A 20,783-nucleotide genomic window follows, 5' to 3' on the forward strand; every position below is an offset into this window, starting at 1 on the left:
GTGGAGTTGGTCCCCGGGTGCTGCACAGCGGCTGCCCACCGCTCCTAGCTACACAGCTAGGATGGGTTAAATGCAGAGCTGAATTTCCCCCATGTGGATTAATAAAGTATATCAAAATCAAATCAAAATAAAAGAAATGTGTACAAGACCAAAGCCAAGAATGCCTGTTTGTATTTATGCTCCACAAATACGAACAGTCATATTCTGTTATTAGGGATCCATCAGAACCATCATTTCTGAAGAGGCGAGGTAAAAGCTGGAGATAGATGCTAACTGCGATTCCACACCAGTGAAGTTCATTACACTGCTTTAACACCATGGCTCCGTCAAAACCCCCCACAGTGGATCCTCCACCCTGCTACTGTCCATAACCACCACCCTGGTCAAATCAAAACCTGACGTGGAAACACCAAGTGAACAGCACTCTAAATTCTGTGACCCCCCCCCCCCCCCATGCATTTGTCATGAGTCTCGGCTCATCTTTCACCAGTTGCCTTCTACATGCCGAGAGGAAATCTTACGCTGTCTGACCGGGTCTCGGGTTCAGCTCACCGCCACAGTCCCATCTCCCCTTCCCCTCTGTCTCACATAGAGGAGAGAGAGACCCACTCAGGTGTTATATCTCCTCTGGCTGCAACTGGCCCCAAATGCAGCACTAAAATGCATCATCTCAAAGAAAATAGACGGATTAATATCCTCTCTTTTTTAAACTGGGTTCACAAGATGCAGTCATTTATACCAGGCACTGTTTACTTCACACAAACTGAACTGATCTCACCCGACTGTTTGCCCTGAGAGCCAGACCAGGTTAGTCACAATACCTTCACGCTTTTGTAAAGCACTTTTTCCAGTACGAACTGGACAAAAATAAAAATCACACTTTTTAATGAAGCAATTTAAACTCCAATACCTTTTGCCCATTAAGGCTGTAACTATGGTATTCCGTGTCAGCGAGGAGTCATACGCTTGGTCTTTGTTTGTTCTTCCATTACTGTCTGCGCTTAAATAAGGGCTAGGAGGTCCCACAGAAGAACGACAATGACAACAACAAATGACGCAATTCAACAGCATCCATCCACATGATGCATAGGTGATGCGTCTCCTCCACCGACCATGACACGGATTCACACATTTTAATTTAGTTTGGTTTTCTGATGGAAAAAGACAACGGTTGTTGGTTGTGATTTCAGTACACGCTACAGGATCAGTGCCAGGAATTGACCGATTACCAGTATGGCCAATTATCGGCTTAGATATTCGTCACCGAACCGTTTGGTCTGGGTGTGCAAAAGCACCACAAGTATCTGAGTGCGTGCGGGTGCGTGCACGCTTCACCATGTGCATGCCGAGACCACTGGAAGGCGAGGAGATAGCTGTAATGGATTGCATTTATAAAGGGCTTTTCTAGCTGCAGCTGCCAATCAAACTGCTTTACGACCAATGACTGGCTCACATTCACCCATGCACACACACACTTGTACACTGACGGCGGTGTAACAACCAGCTCATCGGACACCTCCACATTTTTGCAAGGAGGAGCCGAGGATCCACTCGGCAACCCTCTGGTTACGAGATGACTTGCTCTACCCCCAAGCCACTGTCGCCTGTCAATTACTTCATTTACTGATGAAGCTAGTCGGCGTTTACCTGTAGCGGCATAGGAGAGGAGGGACAGCACGAGAGAGAGAGAGAATTTTGGGCCTATTCCCAGACACAAGTGCCTTTATGCCATGCGTGTCCAAAACGAAGAGATAAAATCTCAGACATGCATGGACAAACTGCAAAAATGACAAACAAGCATGGAGCCCAGAAAATAAGCAATACTGACTCCATATAAAAATGAGAAATTTAAGAATCGGACAACAGGGTTGAGACACAAAACACTCCATAAAATAGTAACATGCAAGCACACGAGCGCAACACCTCTGGGAGATATTCTGAGGAGGAGGCAGGTGTCTGCCCTCCGTGAATAGAGGCGTTTGAAAATGTCAGATGAAGAAACACTCGAGGATGCCTGAATAACACTAGCCTTGAATAAGGGCTGCGCTGGGCTCTTGGGTTGCCGAGGAAACCTGCAGCAGTCCATATGACGATGGAGGTATAAACTCCACACGGAGACAATGGCAGGACGAGCTCAAGTGCCTCTTGTCCCTACTGAGCAAGGGGCTGTGACACCACATTGTGGACAAGGAGGGGATTCAATCAGCTGCACATGGAGATTCCATATGAGCTTCAATGGCAACAGACCAAGAGTTAGATGATGAGATAGAGAGAGCGAGAGAGAGAGCAGCGATGCATTAAAATCCAAAAGGACAGTAAACTCGCTATCGATGCATCCAGGGTACGCACCCTTTCCCCCTGATAAGTCGACATTGTGAACAACGAATCTGTGTTGAAATCACAAACACAGAAACCACGCCACCGGTCACCATTTTCTAACCGTCTCATACTTGCACAGACGAGATCCCCCATTCAACCACCGCGACATGCTACTTTAGCTGCAACAAGCTCGCCACACAAATTCTACCTCAACAATGAAGGCTACAAACTTGGTATTGGTAAATAAACTCACATGGCCACCGTCACTCATGTTGATTTTTCATTTTCTTCTCACATTTTGATGTACTTGATACTGGGGAGATGATTTTGGTGCTATTTTGGTGACATTAGTTTGTGTATTTGTAGACTGTGTTATGATGAGACATTGTTGTACTGTTTTGTTCAAGTTTTATACTCTTCTTCTTCATTCAGTTTGTTCCCTGTTTCTAAGCGGTCGCCACAGCGGATTTTACTGTTTCCATTAGTCCCCTGTGAGGGCACAGTACCGATTGCAGCCGTTGTTAACCCGGGCCTCGACTGATCCGGGATGGTCTTGTCAATCCACATACACATTTGGCAAAATTTTACGTCGGATGCCCTTCCTGACACAACCACTAACCCTATGGACGGGGGCACAGGTGAAGCGCTGGATGCCGTCCCAGTATTCATGGACTTGCGCCAACGCCTGTCACCATAAGTTTTATACTCAAATCTCTTATTTGATCATTGATTTTGGTGCTATAGTAATAATAATAATAATAATAAACTTTAGTTATGTAGCACTTTTCTAAACAAGGCTACAAAGTGCTTCACAGAACAGGATAAAACTGTTAAAAATGACACACTTGCCAAAACATTTTTTAATAAAATAAAAAGCACTCGCAAATAAAACCATAAAATAAGAACAAGAGGGAGGAAAGCAATTTGTTAACTGAAACAGTTACAAAAACAAGAGTAAAAATAAAAACAGTATATATAAATAAAAACAAATTTGTAAAAGCTTTCATAAAAAGAAAAGTTTTAAGACGAGATTTAAAAGAAGCTAGAGACTTGGTTTGTCTTGATTCAACAGGAAGAGAGATCCATAGTGTGGAGGCTCTAACAGCAAAAGCCCCATCACCCTTTTTAACAAACCCAGACCTGGGAATAACCAGCCGGGCTCCATCTGCAGGTCTTAATGGTCGAGAGGGTGTATACCAGGTCAATAAATTGGAAATGTAAGTAGGAGAAAGACTGTTTAAGGCTTTAAAAGTGAGCAATAAAATTTTAAAATCAATCCAAAATATAACAGGGAACCAGTGTAGGGAGGCGTGAGGAGTGATATGGTCATGCCTCCTTGTCCCAGTAATGAGCCGAGCAGCAGCGTTTCGTAACTGCAGACGGTGGAGGGAGCCCTTCCTTATAACCGAGCAGGGTCCGAAATTAACTGTTTGGCTTACCGGCCAAGGGGACTGGTAGATGAAAAAAAAAATCTACCGGCCAAGCACATTTTTTACCGGCCAAAATAATTAGTAGCATTTTTTGTGCCACATATATACATTTTCAGTACATATCAATGAGAGAATAAGGTGTTGTGTTGAATAAAAGCTTGTAAAAATGTGACAAGAGCAGATCTGAAGCAAAAATATTTTTATGTAAAATTAGTCAGTAGTTAAAAGATAAAATGTTAAAAGTATGATTTCATGTTTTATTTGCAGTATTATTGTAACTCCTCGAGTGCTCCACATGCCCATCCCTAGTCTCACAAGACTACTTCTCATTCTACAGCAGCCACTCTCTTTGCACCATCCAGAAGTCTGGCCTCCTGCTCCTGACAGAGTCTTGGTGCCACAGATCAACAGCACTGGTTGGGTCATACTCCCTGATCCCGGGAGATGACAGCTGCACCATCAGTAGATCCCAGAGTGTGTCTGAGTTGAGGTTGGACCACCAATCAGTATTAACCTGTTTCATGGTGTTGAAGCTAGCACACAGCTAACGTTAGTGCAAGCTAGGTGTCACATACTAGTGCTAACTGGCTAACGCTAGCTACAGCCAGCACTTTGTTTATGCTGTATAAGGATATTTTGTGATGACAACTAAATTCACTTACTCGCACATCCGTTCGAAGTCGGAGAGTGGTCTCGCCTTCTTGCCAATGGCCTGCACAGTCCTAAACATGTTCCGCATTTTCCTGCTGGTCTGCTCGGACATGGCTATTAGCGCCTTTACGGAGGATGTTGTGAGGACAGGCTCCGACTGAGCCCGAGAGGCCTTCATACAGGTAATGTGACGTCTGGAGGTCTCATGTTCCTTGATCTTTTCTACCTTCATTATGTTGTTACAGATGACACATGAACTGCTACGGGTTTTGGCCTCCTGGCGACAGACGGAGCAACTCCTTATCACGGGCTGTGCATTATACTCCAGTCAGCCTCTCGCACCTCCTTTATCGCCATACCTCCACTTTTCACTAAACATTCTTTTGTTTGGTTTGGTGGTGATGGTGGCTTCTTCCTCCTCTCCAGGGCATGGTTGTCTCTTTGATGGTGGTTTTGTGCCTTCTAAATATCGCCACATAACTGGTGTTGCTAGCTAACGTTAGTTAAAAGAATAGAGTAGGCCAGTACGGAATTTGATGGGTACTGCTGTCGTTGTTCCTCTCGAGTGTGTGTGTAATGTTACCCGCCAGTAGCATCTAACAACATTCTAATGCACTTTGATTAGTTCATTTCTGTTATTGCTGTTGCTATGTTATTGTTCTAATGCACTTTGGTTGGTTAATTTCTGTTATTGTTGTTGCTATGTTATTGCTGTTGCTAAGGAGAGAGAGAGGGAGGGCAAGAGAACGAGAGAGATGGAGGGGGATTAAGTGGTTGGATTTCACTTTTTTTGTTACTCGCCATGTGGCGGGTAGGCTTCTGAGATTTACTGGCCAATCAGAAAAGCTACTCTCATTTGGCGGGTGGCGAGTGTTAATTTCGGACCCTGTACCCGAGTGTCAATAATCCAGCTGAGAGTAGATAAAATCATGTACAACTTTTTGCAAATCACTAATTGAAAAACTGGCAACAGGCATGGGCATAAGTCCATGAATACTGGGATGGTATCCAGCGCTTCACATGTGCCCCTGTCCATAGGGTTCGTGGTTGTGTCAGGAGGGGCATCTGATGTAAAATTCTGCCAAATCATTATGTGGATTGATAAAACCAGGAATGACATACCGGCTTGGTCGAGGCCTGGGTTAACAACGACCACTATTGATGCTGTGCCCTCATGGGATACTAATGGAAACTATGCACCCGTTGGGGAATGTAGGAAAAGACAGAGGAGAGGAGGGGTACAAGCAAGACAGAAAAGATAAGAGATGACCGCAGAAGAAAGACTTTAGAATGGCCACACTTAATGTTGGGACACTGACAAGCAGAGGGAGAGAAACAGCAGACATCATGAACAGCAGAAGAATACAAGTGATGTGTGTTCAGGAGACAAAGTGGAAAGGAAACAAGGCAAGAGGGATTGGAGGAGATTATAAGATATACTACCATGGGATAGACAGTAAAAGGATTGGTGTGGGAATAATCCTGGACAGGGAGCTACAAGAGGAAGTCATAGAAGAAAAGAGGGAATCGGATAGGCTGATTTGGATGAGGTTGGATTTGTATGGACATCTGGCAAATTTAATTTTGCCAGCTCCTCGATTTCAAGATGGCCGTTGTGAGGCTTGCCCTGGTTCCTGCTCTGCTACTGTGTCTTGCATTTTTGTCTATGGTTTATGTCAGAAAAGTATCATGTCTATGGAAATACAACCGTGAGGAGTTGCTGTACATCAGGAGGACTATATCTGGCGATTTGGGACTATCTGCCAGCATTCCAGAGGATAGACTGGTTGTAAACAACACTGGATCACCACCCTGGGGAAATACACCTAGCACAGGGAGCCGGAAAACAGGGGTGCTCTCCAGGTTCAAGAGACGGCCCTATCAGCCCCCACTACCAGCACTGATCTTATCCAACGTGTGAGCCCTCGAAAATAAAATGGACGAACTTTTGTCTTTAACACAACCCGACAAAGACTACAGAGACTTCTCAGCCTTCTGTTTTACCGAGACATGGCTAGATCAATTGGTCCCTCACCAAGCGGTAACCCCCCTCCCGCTTCACTATCTTCAGAGCCAACAGGTCAGTCACTATCTCACAAGTCAAAAGGTGGGCGTATTTGTCTCAGGATCAACCAGCGCTGGTGTAACAACTCAACAATCCCTCATTGCTACTGCTCTTATGAACTTGAATTCCTCAGCTTGAAATGCAGACCATATTACCTTCCGAGAGAATTCACTTCAACTGAATTAGTTGGCGTTTACGTTCAACCACAAGCTAATGCTAACACAGCCATCAGCCACTCTCGCAACATATTTCCTCTGTTGAGAACCCCAACCCTGACACGTCTGTCATCGTGTTAGGTGATTTCAACCATACGAACCTGTCCCTTGAACTCCCCAACTAAAGTCACTTGCCACAGCAGAGAAAATCAAACATCGGATCACTGCTACATCACAATTTCGAACGCTTACCGTGCATTTCCGAGGGCTCCAATGGGAAAGTCCGACCACGCTGTGTTACTCCTCATCCCAAAATACAAACAAAAGCTTAAATCCATCAAGAAAACATCCAAATCTGTCAGGTCCTGGTCCATGGATGCCATTGAAATGCTTCAAGGGTGCTTTGAATGCACTAATTGGAATTTATTTACTGCAGCTTGCAACTCCCTCGATGAACTCACTGACACAGTGATGTCATACATCAAGTTCTGTGAGGAAATGTGCATCCCTACCAAAACAGTGACACTGTATGGCAATAAACCCTGGTTCTCCAAAGATTTACACCGCCTACACAGAGAAAAGAACTGGGCATACAAAAACGGAAACAGGGGATCATTACAGAGCAGCCAAGTATAAGTTGCATGCTGCAATAAGAAAGCAACAAAACTGGAAAAAGAATTCTCATCGAGTAACTCCAGATCAATATGGAAAAAACTTAAGGAAATGACAGATTACAAAAAAAAACACCCCTGCTCCCTTCCAAATAATGACAATAACCTCCCAGATAAATTAAATGAGTTTTATGCAAGGTTTGAAAAACCTATTCCACCAGCCATCCCCCCCTACAACCACTCCAATGCTCCCCATCTGCATCCAGGAGGATGAGGGGAGAGCTACATTCAAGAAGCTGAACATTAAGAAAGCAGCAGGGCCAGACGGCATCAGTCCTGCTTTGTTGAGCCACTGTGCAGCACAACTGGCCCCAATATTTGCCACCATATTTAACACCGCTCTTAAGCCAGTGAACAGCCCCACAGTGCTTCAAACTTTCTGCCATCATTCCTGTGCCAAAGTCCTCTAAGACAACCCACCTCAGTGAATTCAGACCAGTTGCCCTGACATCTGTGGCCATGAAAGCATTTGAGTGTATCATTCTATCATACATGAAATCTTGCACCTCCCCAATGATGGACCCATATCAATTTGCCTATCAAACCAACCAGTCCGTTGAGGATGCAGTTAGCATAGCCCTGCACCATGCCCTGCAACACCTGGAATCACCAAACACCTACGCGCGCATCCTGTTCATAGACTTTAGTTCGGCCTTCAACTCCATCATCCCACTCAAACTCTTTACCATACTCTTGGATATGAACATTGACCCAGCCATATGCCACGGGATGCAGAGCTCCCTGTGGAACAGGCCAAAGAGAGTGAAGGTTAGGTGATTTTTTTTATTTTCTTACACAATGATGCTGGTCACGTGGCTCGAGTCCTGGGCTGTTCCGGTGGCGTCTGGACACTGCTTGGCACCCTGCAGTGCATCATATTCTTCATAAATGTTATAATTCCATTATAGTTCTGTTATCCTCTTTCAATGTTGTATTGTGTAAATTGTGTAAACACAACATCCATTGCATGTTTCTTCCTATTTTTTCTCCCTGTTAAAGGTTTTTTTTTTTTTTTAGGGAGTTGTTCCTTATCCGATGTGAGGGTCTGAGGACAGTATGTTGTGTTGTTGTAAAGTCCATTGAGGCAAATTTGTAATTAGTGATATTGGGCTACACAAATAAAATTGACTTGACTTGACTTGAACACTGACATCACCAGAGGGTGTGCCTCAATCCCTAATGTGCACGTTGCACATCTATCCATCCATAACTCCCGAGCACCTGTATGGCCACTCCCACTTAAAAAAGCAGGTAGTGGGCATGTTTACCAAAACACTGAAGGATGTGGCACTGGGCCGTCAAAGCCTCCATCTCACAACAGCCGGAGGACCTCCCAGGGACCCCTACTATGCCCCAGACTCCATCAGGAGCCAAAGACCTCTCAGACATCCACCCAGACCCGGAACACCTCACAGCCCCCCCCCCCCAGCCCCAACCAGAACAGCACCACCTCCAACAGCACAGCCAGACAGGTCCTAGCTACTACCCCCCACCGAACCAGAGACTCTACCAGAACCAAGAGCATGGCCCTTGGCCCCTGCCCAGCCCACAACAACAGCATGCAGAACCACACCAGGCCCCACGCAGCTACACAGCGGTCTTGCAAGGACAAGTGGACTCTAAAGGTATGAGTGAGATTAAACAGCTCCTCCAGTACATCAGCACTAAACTGAACTAGTGTCATAATGAAACACACGTGCACACAGATACACACTTACAAAATACAGTATTTATACAGGTCAATGTTCATACCTCTCTTGACAATCCAACAGTTACTGTTTTATCCATTTTACCCGCGCCACCTCTCTTTTGCAATGAAATCCCTCTCAGTATACATGTGGAATATCCAGGGCCTAAACTTTTCAGCCCTTGGGCTGAAAAGTTTAGCCCCGGAAGACATCTTCATTCTACAGTAGACATGGTGCAAAGCTAACATTGTCACCCACTGTCCCAGCAGTTATAGAGAAATAATAGTACCATCTCAGAAACACAGCAACACCAACAGAGGTAGGGAATCCGGACGATTAATCGTTTGGTATAAATCTGAGCTACATAATCAAATTGACCCCCTATAAATGGGCAAATATTACATATGTTTAAAACTACAGAAAGAGCTCCTATTAACAGAAAAGGATGTGTTAATCTATGAAATATAAGGGTGTCCGGGTAGCGTAGTGGTCTATTTCGTCGCCTACCAACACAGGGATCTTTGGTTCGAATCCCTGTGTTACCTCCGGCTTGGTCGGCCGTCCCTACAGACACAATTGGCTGTGTCTGCGGGTGGGAAGCCGGACATGGGTATGCATCCTTCTTGCTGCACTTGTGCCTCCTCTGGTCGGTCGGGGCACCTGTTTGAGGGGGAGGGGGAACTGGGGGGGAATAGCGTGATCCTCCCACGCGCTGCGTCCCCCTGGTGAAACTCCTCACTGTCAGGTGAAAAGAAAGTGGCTGGCGACTCCACATGTATCGGAGGAGGCATGTGGTAGTCTGCAGCCCTCCCCGGAACGGCAGAGGGGGAGGAGCAGAGACCAGGATGGCTCGGAAGAGTGGGGTAATTTGCCGGATACAGTTGGGGAGAACAAAGAGGAAAAAAAAAAGAAGAAGAAGAAGAATCTATGCAATATATATCCCCCTTCCGAATCCCACTACTTCACAAAGGACATCTTCCCCACCCTTGAGACAGAGACGTGCCATTTCCAGGCCCAGGGAAATGTGCTCATATGTGGAGACACCAACGCACACACAGGAACACTTGCTGACTTCACAGATCTACAAGGGGACATTTACATCTCCAATGAAAATATCTCTCACCCTTTCACTCTCCCCCTCAGGAACAATAGTGACCAGGTCATCAACAAGAGCCGAAGAGACCTCCTGCAGCTCTGTCACAGCCTCAGTCTGTATTTAACGGTAGGATATGGGGGGACAGTCTGGGTAGCTACTGTAGATTACATAATCACAGACCTTGACCCTTCCTGTCTCAGCTCATTCACTGTCAAACCACTGACCCCTCTGTCTGATCACGGCCAAATTACCCTGTTTATTAAAAGATCAGATGTTAAAATGGCACCCACACAACCCAGCAAGCTGTACAACATCAGAAAGTCATCCAGATGGGACCAAAACAGTGCAGAACACCACCACAAAGCAAGTGATACCCCAAAAACCCAAACACTTTTAGAGAACTTCCTGAATTTTCCTTTTTAAAAAAAAAAAAATACTCTACTGATCCCCACAGGGGAATTACGCTCTGCATTTAACCCATCCTAGCTGTGTAGCGAGGAGCAGTGGGCAGCCGCCATGCAGCACCCGGGGACCACCTCCAGGTGGTCTTACCATGCCTCGGTCAGGGACACGGACAGGAGTATTAACCCTAACATGCATGTCTTTCTGATGGTGGGGGAAACCGGAGCACCCGGAGAAACCCCACCACAGACACGGGGAGAACATGCAAACTCCACACAGAGGACAACCCGGGACAACCTCCAAGGTTGGACAACCCCGGGGTTCGAACCCAGGGCCTTCTTGCTGTGAGGCGACGGCGCTAACCACTGTGCCACCGTGCCGCGCGATTTCACATACTCCTACAGTAAAGAAAGCCTAAATCTAGCAGTAAACAATATTAACAATGTATTCAGACAAACAGCAGAGGAGGCACGACTGAAACTGACCACCAACAAACCAAAAACAACTTCTACTGTTCCGCTTTTAAACATCTGCTTTGGTAATATGTACAGTGTTACGCCATGCCAACGAAGCCATTTTGAATTTGATTTTTTCGTTGTTGTGGGTTTTCCTCCCTCTTTCCCCCCCAATTGTATCCGGCCAATTGCCCCACTCTTCCGAGCCGTCCTGGTCGCTGCTCCTCCCCCTCTGCCGATCCAGGGAGGGCTGCAGACTACCACATGCCTCCTACGATACATGTGGAGTCACCAGCCGCTTCTTTTCACCTGACAGTGAGGAGTTTCACCAGGGGGACGTAGCGCGTGGCAGGATCACGCTATTCCCCCCTGTTCCCCCCCCTGAACAGCCAGAGGAGGCGCTACTGCAGCGACCAGGACACACACCTACAATCTGGCTCCCAACCGCAGACACGGCCAATTATGTGTCGGGGCGCCCGACCAAGCCGGAGGCAACACGGGGATTTGAACCGGCGATCCCCGTGTTGGTAGGCAACGGAATAGACCACCATGCTACCCAGACGCCAGAATCGAATTTTCAGAGAGAGACAGACAGAGAGAGAGAGAGAGAGAGAGAGAGAGAGAGAGAGAGAGAGAGATCACAAGTTAATGTGTACAGAGAATCCCACCCTATGTTGAACGCTGCATGTCTGTGTGAGAGAAACTGTGCAGAGAGCAAAAGAATGAGCTAAAAACAGCAAGCGTGGGTGAGTGAAAGAGAGAGTGAGAGAGCGAGAGAGCGAGACAGAGAGAGAGAGGTGGCGGGGGGGGGGAAACTCCAGTCACAGCTAACTAAGCACTGTGAGGTAAACAGAAACTGGCCCACCAGAATCAAAGAGCGGGTCCAGATGTTAAGCCCTAACGGCACTTGCAACAAATACCATGCGTTTCATCAAACAGTGAGACAGACACACACACACACACACACACACACACACACACACACACACACACACACACACACACACACACACAGCAAGCTAAAAACATAGTATGCTCGACGGGATAGATGGGAGATAAGGCCACATGTGTTTACGTTCAAAGTTAACATGTTTTAGCATGCGCTTTCAATAACAGGATTTTTGGTGCAAATTAGGATTTGGTGTGGCGTTGTCTGCGATGTGGGTGGTGTTTGTTGGGCTGGGTGGATGAGAGGAGTGACTCATACCTCCCCTGATCTTGACTGATTTTACACCTCGGGTCAAAGAACACAAACGCAGAACAGATCCCGACAGTAAGAAGTTACAAGTACATTGGGCAGTACTGCTGCTGTTGTAGAGATCGGTCAGACAACCTGTCACGAACCATCGGAGGACTACTCTCACTTTCTTAGCGTTGGTACTGGGGGTCCAGATGCTCCACCCATCTCTGAACCCACATCCTGCTGGAGTGATGGACTAGTACAGCCCCCAAAGAAACTGATGCAAGTCCACTACTGAAAAGAGTGCACATCGGTTGGGCGCCTGGGTAGCGCAGCGGTCTATTCTGTTGCCTACCAGCATGGGGATCGCCAGTTCGAATCCCCGCGTTACCTCCGGCTTGGTCGGGCGTCCCTACAGACACAAATGGCTGTGTCTGCGGGTGGGAAGCCGGATGTGGGTATGTGTCCTGGTCGCTGCACTAGTGCCTCCTCTGGTCAGTCAGGGCGCCTGTTCCAGGGGGGAATAGCGTGATCCTCCCACACGCTACGCCCCCCTGGTGAAACTCCTCACTGTCAGGTGAAAAGAAGCGGCTGGTGACTCCACATGTATGGGAGGAGGCATGTGGTAGGTAGTCTGCAGCCCTCCCCGGATCAGCAGAGGGGATGGAGCAGCGACCGGGATGGCTCGGAAGAGTGGGGTAATTGGCCAGATACAATTGGGGAGAAAAGGGGGAAACATTCAAAACAAAAAGTGCACATCAGCAATTTAAGAACCTTAGAATTGATTTTCTGAATGCTTAAAATAAATGCAAGGTCCCTTTCAATGTTTTATGCTGAATTTAAGTGATAAAACTGTGGACAGTAGTATGTTGCGATCAACTGCAGTGTTGCTATCTTGGACCAAGCTAGGCGACCTCGGTTTGAAAGTCCTGTTAATACATCATTTCTGAACAGTGGCCCTTCCCAAGTGCATTGACACCGGTGTTACATTACTACTGATTAGCGAAGATGAATACAGGAACTTGGGACTTTTCTTCTTTCCGCTGTTCCCATTAGGGTTAGCCACAGCAGATCATTCATTTCCATCGCTTCATGTCCTCTGCATCTTCCACCGTCCCTATGTCTTCATGCATGCTCAATAATCCAGGTAAGAGAAACCACTGAAAGTTGAATCAATTCATCTGGACACAACATTCATTTAGAGAAATGTTTCATCATCATCTAAGTGAGTTCTTCAGCCTCAACTGACTGCAGGTATCCCCACCCTTATAAACAGCACAGTGGCATATCAACCGAAACCAACGATCAGTTTCATATGCAAATTACCAGGATTCCCCTATCCTCTATGAGTAGTCTCTCTAAAAGAAAATCTTAGCATCTTCAACTCTGCCACCTCCAGCTCTGTCTCCTGTCTTTTCCCCAGTACTACCGTCTCCAAACCATACAACATAGCTGGTCTCACTACCATCTTGTAAACCTTCCCTTTATCTCTTGCTGGTACCCTTCTGTTGCAAATCACTCCTAGCACTCTTTTTCACCCGCTCCACCCTGCCTGCATGTTCTTCTTCACCTCTCTTCAGCACTCTTTCCCATATCTTCATGCTGTGGCTGATCAACTTTCTATCTCTGCAGTTGCTACAGTTCTGCACATCACCCTTATTCTTGAAAATCGGTACCGGAATGCTTCTTCTCCACTCCTCAGGCATCCTCTCACTTTCCAAGACTGTGTTAAACAATCTAGTTAAAAGCTCCACTGCCATCTGCCCTTAACATCTACATGTCTTCACAGGTATGTTATCTGGACCAACCGCCTTTCCACTCTTCATCCTCTTCAAGTCAAGTCTTCTACAAGTCCTTTTCTCCTTCCTTAGTATGAAACCTCTCATACAACTCACTCACTATACATCTTTTCCTTTGACTTCGCCACCTCTCTCTTCACCTTAAGCCACATCTCCTTGTACTCCTGTCTACTATCATCTCTCTGACTTCATTCCTCTTCTTCTTTGCCAACCTCTTCCTCTGTAAACTCTCCTGTACTTCCTCATTCCACCACCAAGTCTCCTTGTCTTCCTTCTGCTGTCCAGATGACACACCAAGTACCTTCCTAGCTGTCTCCCTCACTATTTCTGCAGTAGTTGCCCAGCCATCCGACAGCTCTTCACTACCAGCCAGTGTCTGTTTTACCTCCTCCCTCAACTCCACACAACAGCCTTCCTTCTTCAACTTCCACTATTTAATCCTTGGCACTGCCTTCGCTCTCTGCCTCTTCTTGATCTCCAAAGTCATCCTACAGACCACCATCTGATGCTGCCTAGCTACATTCTCCCCTGTCCCCACCTTGCAGTGTCCAATCTCTTTCAGATCGCACTTCCTACATAAGATATAGTCCACCTGTGTGCACCTTCCTCCACTCTTATACATCACCCTGCGTTGCTCCTTCTTCTTAAAATATGTATTCACCACAGCCATTTCCATCCTTTTCACAAAATCCACCATCATCTGTCCTTCCACATTCCTCTCCTTGACACCATACCTACCCATCACCTCATCACCTTTGTTCCCTTCACCAACATGCCCACTGAAATCTGCTCCAATCACCACTCTCTCCTCCTTGGGTATACTCTCCACCACTTCATCCAACTCACTCCAGAATTCTTCTTTCTCTTCCATCTCACACCCAACTTGCGGGACATATGCGCTGATAACATTCATCACCACAACTTCAATTTCCAGCTTCATACTCATCACTCTGTCTGACACTCTTCACCTCCAGCACACTCTTGACATACTCTTCCTTCAGAATTACCCCTACCCCATTTCTCCTCCCTTTCACACCAATTTAGAAGAGTTTGAACCCTTCTCTGATGCTCCTGGCCTTACTCCCCTTCCACCTGGTCTCTTGCACACACATTATATCTACCTTCCTTCTCCCATCATATCAGCCAGCTCTCTCCCTTTACCAGTCATAGTGCCAACATTTAAAGTTCCGACTCTCACCTCCATACTCCTATACCCTTCCTCCTCTCCCGCTGCCTCTGGACATGCCTCCCCCCTCTCCTTCTCCCAAAAATAGCATAGTTTCCACCGGCAACCTGCTGGCCAACAGTACCAATGGCGGTTGTAGGTAGTCCGGGCCTCGACCGATCCGGTATGGAAATCTGATTTATGATTTGCATATTTGGTTTGGCAGAGGTTTTACGCCGGATGCCCTTCCTGATGAAACCCTCCTATTTGTCCTGGCTTGGGACTAGCACTAAGAATGCACTGGTTTGCGTATCCTCAAATGCTGGGGATGAACTTGGGACTTAAATACCCAAAATTCCACTGATGGATGCAGCAGGAACAGGCCAGAGCGATATCACTGTGACAAAACCCGAGCACTGACAGAAAGTGGCCTCAGGCTGTGCTGCAGGAATATGAAACACAGGCCATTGATACTCCTGATGCAGATGAATAGTTTTACCATGCAGATCAGAGTTGCAGTCAGGTGATGTTTAGAATGTTTTGTGTCCTGACGAATGTGTTTGGGTGTGTCTGACTCCAGTCTTTTCTATTCATAGTCATATACAGGCCTAGTCCAATGCTAAACATTGCGACGGGGCTTTGATTTTCCACCTGATAGCACCTTGCTCATAGACTCCAAGGCCAATAGGATCAAACACACAAGATCTAGCCTCATGCAGACACTTAGAAAAAGACAACTGCGTCTAACAGAGGGAAGACTTGAGACTCAAAACTTTTCAGACAACTTGCAACCCAGTCATCACAAGGAGTAGCCGCTGGTGAATACAAAGCCATCCTTTGAATTTGGAATAGGAACAAGGTGGCATTACAGAGAGAGTGACATGTGAACAGAAGTTTAACAAACTGAGACAGTAGAGGAGCCAGTACCCACCACTTCCCAGGTTCCACACACACTGACGAGAAGAGGTCAAAGGTTACCTAAGCTAAGCTACTACTAGGGTTGGCTGTGGTGCCTTCACAATGATAATGCGTACAAGTATTCTCACACACAAGCGCACACGCAGATTTATTCGCAAGTCAGCCGGAGAGAACTAGTGGAAGTCACAGCTGGTAAACAATGTTTAGTCAGTGAGGCGTTGTGTCTGTCAACACAAATAAACACACTTCATCTGTTTGTGTGTGTGTGAGAGAGAGAGAGAGCGAGAGAGAGTTGAGTGTGTGCCTGCATACTGCAATCTGACGTAAAGCCTGGTACACTACAGGATATTCAGGCCAATTTTCGGCCTCATTTGCCCCTCTTGAGAATTGGGCGAGGCGGTTCCGATTTGAGGATGAACTGAACCGGTTATCTTCCCGGACAATCCTGAAGTGTGAGGTATTGCGAGGTATGTGTTGTTAAGTGTGTGATGTGCCATGTTTGCCCAGTCCTCTACTGCATGCGTTCTGATGACCAAAAGAGAAAATCTGCGAAATTTGTTCCCATTTGCAATATCAGTTAGGATCTGAAAAGTGCTCTAGTGCAATGGTTCTCAACCTTCTGGAGTCACAACCCCCAAGAATAACCAGCGTGATTTTCTCCACAACCGTTCCTCCACGCACAACAGCCACCAAGACCGCTGGATCCCAGGGTCCTCTTAAGAAGTTGACACGTAAAACACATCCCTATTATGTGCACGGAAGCGGTTATTGCTGACGTATGTCTTCAGGTGAACAGTAACTTGAATGAGTTTTCCAAGGTGACAATGATTTATGTTCAATTTCTGCAAGATTCAACGCTTGCTATGTTTTTCATGCTGACCCAGATATGAAGAATGATTATTATTATTATTATCTACTAAACGTACAGATGTTTAGTACTGTACTGTCTCTACCATTGCTCTCTCAAAGAAGTCTTGAAGTATACTGAGGGCCAGCGCAGAGCGCACCACCTTTTGTACTATGGCAGTGCCGCACATTTTTGTCCTCTTTATATTTTATAGAAAAATATAACGTACATATATCAAACCGATAGAGAGATAAAATATTTCACAAACCTATCGAACTCCATAGAATCAAACAGGATAAGAATTAGAAATTAAAACACGGGGCGACCGGATAGTAGCGGTCTAGTCCGTTGCCTACCAACACGGGCTCGCCGGGTCGAATCCCCGTGTTACCTCCGGCTTGGTTGGGCGTCCCTACAGATACAATTGGCCGTGTCTGTGGGTGGGAAGTCGGATGTGGGTATTTGTCCTGGTCGCTGCACTAGCGCCTCCTCTGGTCGGTCGGGGCGCCCCCCCCCCCCGGATCAGCAGAGAGGGGGTAGAGCAGCGACCGGGCTCAAAAAGAACAGGGTAATTGGCCAGATACAATTGGGGAGAGGAAAAAAAAAAGGGGGGGGTTCAATTGGGGGGAAAAAAAATTAATTTTAAAACACGGGTAGACAAAACAGAGCATAGTGAGGTAACCTGTAGGCTTTGGCATGGCCTCCAGCCTACAGACCCCCCACCAAATCAAAGAAATCCAACAAAAAATACACATATTCCACACACACTGCACTATTTAACCAAAATCCAACATCGCCATCCCTCCTCCCCCAATCACAATAACGGTGCTCCCCTCCACGAACCCACTAACAAACTCTTCTTCTCCAACATAACTACACAACACAAGCGCAGCAATTAAAGAGACGGTACACCTATTTTGTGCATCAGGTCGGCCGTGGGTCTGGACAGTTTCATGCTTGCTTTCTCCGCAACCATCTGGTGACCCCCGGAAATGACGTGGCGACCGGGTTGAGAAGCCCCGCTGTAGTGGTGCCCAGCTTAACTTTAAACATACCGGAGGGGAAAACAAAAATCATCTTTAGGTTTCATCCCTCTTTTTTCCTCACTCTCTGCCTCCCTCCCTCCCTCTTTCTCTCTCTCCCTCCTTCGATCTTATTATTCTCTCTCTTTCTCACACACACACACACACACACACACACACACACACACACACACACACACACACACACACACACACACACACACACACACACAAGCAGTATGAGAACTGTTCAGTGCCCAGCTATGTGTGTCAACAGTGTGGGGCCTGAAATAGACCAAGGCCGTGTCCAGTAAAAACAACTGCTTTTGTGTGCAGATAAGACAGGGATGATGTCACTTCGGAGACTCATTCAGCAGAGCTACTGTTCCACACAGCTCCTAAACACAAGACAGGTCGCCTTGTTTCCTTCCTGACTGGCCTGAACGGGCCTTCGCTGGAAAGAACCTTTTGAAAATCAACAGAACAAAAGGACAGCACGCACACGCACACGCACACACAAAATGAACGGGAGCATAAAAGTGACAACCGTTACAGAGACCACCATACCACTTAGAAACTAACGCCGTGTTGGACGGAGGACAGAAGTCAGGCACTGCCGACCCAAAAGCAGAGAGAGTGACGCAGATAGGTTGAAGTAAACAGGGATCCAAACAGGTCGGCTAGCTTTTCAGGTGCATCCTAGTGCTATGGCCGAGAGAGGGTTTTTTTTTAATGTTAATTAAGGACGAAACACCAAATCCTTTTTTGACAAAACTGATCGAAATGCTGCCAAAAGCCCCCTGCAACGACGCTAACATAACAATCCGTCACATTTACTGCAACCGCAGGCACAAATCAACACTTAACAACCTGATGAAGGACACGAAGAGGGCCAGCACCTTGGCTAGCAATCATTTCACCAATACACTTCGTCTGCATTAGCATTCTGGATACTCCATCACTGTAATTCAACTTTAGGCTGCACGAGAAGTGGAAAAACTTACCTACGCTGGCGTGGGCAGACCCTAAGCCGGTAAAGTGATGCTGCGCTGGGAGGCTGAAATTAGCCGACCCAACAAGCACACAGCACACTGAGGAAACAGCCTATGGGTAATAGCTTTCCCGTCTACCCAAGATCGGCACAGCCGTACTTTTCGCTAATATTTCACGCTTTTCAATGACGGCCAGTTCTAGAATAGGGCCGCCTCTGAAACCGCCTCATCCCGTCTGGGTGTGACTCACACAGACGTCAGATTTATTGCAGTACCGCATCACTCTCCACTCGGCTCGCACTGAGCATCGCATCAGCGAGCTCACATGAGGGTTGGTCCCAGGAACACATGAAAGACATGCCTAGTCAGTGATCTGTGAGTAGCTAGCTGACGTCAGTACTGCCAACTTACAATGATGCCTCGGGTCGTGGTTCTCAATCAGGTCCACAGGTACCAGTATTTCTGGTTCTCCATTCTACCGGCTCGTGCATTAGATTCACCTGCTGTTCCAGGGCTAAAGCCTCCCTAACTGGAGGCTGGAATAACATCCATCCCATCCATCCAACCACTTATCCTGCTCTCAGGGCCGCGGGGATGCTGGAGCCTATCCCAGCAGTCATTGGGCGGCAGGCGGGGAGACACCCTGGACAGGCCGCCAGGCCATCACACAGGGCCGAGACAGAGACAGAGACACACACACACACACCTAGGGGCAATGTAGTAGGGCCGATTCACCTGACCTCCATGTCTTTGGGCTGTGGGAGGAAACCCACGCAGACGTGGGGACAACATGCAAACTCCACACAGAGGACGACCCGGGACGACCCCCCAAGTCTGGACTACCCCAGAACCTTGTTGCTGTGAGGCGACCACTGCGCCACCGTGCCGCAGGCTGGGGTAACGCAGCTTTGTAACGAGCCACCTGGCGAGGTGCAGCAGCAGCAGTCCTGCTGGTACCCCAGACTCACACCGACCGAGTCAGTACCGCAGAATGACCCAAGGCTGAACAGAGGCAGCCTCCACCAGGCCTCGCCTGTCTGCAAATCACAGGTTTACAACGTGTAAGCACTGAGAAATCTTGGGTTTAATGGGGCTTCCAGCAGAAATGAAGCCCCTCTATTTGTACACCTCAGCTTTTTAGTCCGTCTGTTTGTGAGAGTTTCACCTGTGCGCTTCCACCTCACCGGAAGCGCATTGTGTTGCATCTTAACACAAACACACGTCCCCCAGCAGCCTGACTGACGCGCCGGAAAGGTGGAGGTGGGTGTGGGAGAAGCCAAGGTGAGCTGGTTTCTGCAGTCCGACAGGCCAGAGGGCAGCAGGACGGGCATGACAGAAGACCCGGACAGGTTCGGGTCCGCGGTGCCGGTGAGGGGGACGATGGCGGGTAAGCCGGAGAGGGGTTCGGCTAAGCTAAACAGTCTCCCGAAACCTTCACGCTGCGCATAGCTCGCCTTTAGCTAACCGGCTAACATGCTAAAAACAAGACACCCCCCGCCGAGCTGTCGGATCTTACCCGATCACACGGACCGAAAACCCCGAGCCAGTCGCGCTCCGGTTCCCCGCAACACGACGACGGCAGCAGCCTGCGGAAACGTCGTCTTTATTTTCTCCCAACGCCGAAGTTTATTCCGCCGAGTAAAATGGCTGCGACTGATCCCCTTCGGATGCGCCGAGTGACGTCATCGCGGCTCTCGGACAGCAGGCCCTGCCTGCAGGGGGCGCTCTGCGTCTCCTGCACGTTCATGGGGACGTTTACGTTTACGTCGACCCGTTCAGCTGAAGTCCTCGTCCAAAGCGAATAGTCAGCAATTAGCAAATGAACTCAAGTGTCTCCAACAGGCGAGTGATACATAGTAACCATATAGTATTACTGTGAAGTAGTAGCAGTGCATGTGCTAATCACATCATAGTAGCAGAATATGAAG

General features: G+C 47.5%; 1 protein-coding gene across 1 annotated transcript in view; it reads right to left on the reverse strand.

Annotated features, from left to right (window-relative positions):
* The window catches only part of mrtfba (myocardin related transcription factor Ba), a 58,454-nt gene extending 37,941 nt beyond the window's left edge, over positions 1-20,513 (reverse strand). Inside the window, exon 1 of the mRNA XM_056296873.1 lies at positions 20,372-20,513. The gene's annotated coding sequence lies outside the window, so the exon portion shown is untranslated. The remainder of the gene's footprint in view (positions 1-20,371) is intronic.
* Positions 20,514-20,783: the final 270 nt, after the last annotated feature.

Source organism: Lampris incognitus, chromosome 17, assembly GCF_029633865.1.
Source record: "Lampris incognitus isolate fLamInc1 chromosome 17, fLamInc1.hap2, whole genome shotgun sequence".
Lineage (NCBI taxonomy): Eukaryota > Metazoa > Chordata > Actinopteri > Lampriformes > Lampridae > Lampris > Lampris incognitus.